Source organism: Volvox carteri, assembly GCF_000143455.1.
Source record: "Volvox carteri f. nagariensis unplaced genomic scaffold VOLCAscaffold_59, whole genome shotgun sequence".
NCBI lineage: Eukaryota > Viridiplantae > Chlorophyta > Chlorophyceae > Chlamydomonadales > Volvocaceae > Volvox > Volvox carteri.
This window is the reverse complement of record NW_003307602.1, coordinates 135,214-136,068: the sequence shown is the minus strand read 5'-3', so window position 1 is coordinate 136,068 and position 855 is coordinate 135,214.

The window sequence follows — 855 nt, the reverse complement described above, 5'->3', positions numbered from 1 at the left end:
TGCGGGTGCGGGTGCGGGTGCGGGTGTGGGTGTGGGTGTGGGTATGGGTGCGGGTGTGGGTGTGGGTGTGGGTGTGGGTGCGGGTGCGGGTGCGGGTGGTGGTTGAAGGGGAGATGAAGGAAACCTGGGAACTACAGTCGCGAGGTATACGGCGTGGGGCGAAGGGCGGGATGATCCGCTACGGTGGCGAACCAGGTGATATGTACCTCGGGGGAAATTCGCTACGCGATGATGTGAGTGTAGACTCATGCGCGTGCGCGTACACCCATTAGGAAGGTTGGGCTGCATGTCACCCCCCGCGTGCATGCAGCCTCCTTAACAGCCTGCATATGCTTGTCCCGCTTTATGCCTGTGCACGTGTATGCGTAACGACAACAGAGAGTGTGTGCGTGTATGTATATATGTGTGTTTATCGTGTCTATGTTGTGTTTTGATGTCTTTCTCTGACACGCAGGCGTCATCGGCCCCCACGGGGAGATGGGTGCCGAGTACGGCCTACGTACGCCACGTCAGGCGGGCAGCCGCGGCGCCCCTCGGGAGAAGGAAGGGGTGGCGGTGGCGGCGGCGGCGGGGAAAGTCGGGCGTCGGTCGGCTCAAGGTGAGCTGGGGGTGTGGCGGGGCCCCCCGTGTGGCGGTCGTGATGGCGGCTAGCTAGCTCGGTTGCCGCGTGTGTTATGGTTTAGCTGTGTAAATATGTATGTATGCATGTATGTACCACTTCCACGTGCAAGGAACGTGAGTGCGACAGAGGGCCCCCTGTGGGCGCCGGGAGGCGGGAACAGGGGGAATGTGGTTGTGAGGTTGGTGCAGAAACCCGCATACACATCTACACGTGACACTCGATACTCGGCATTC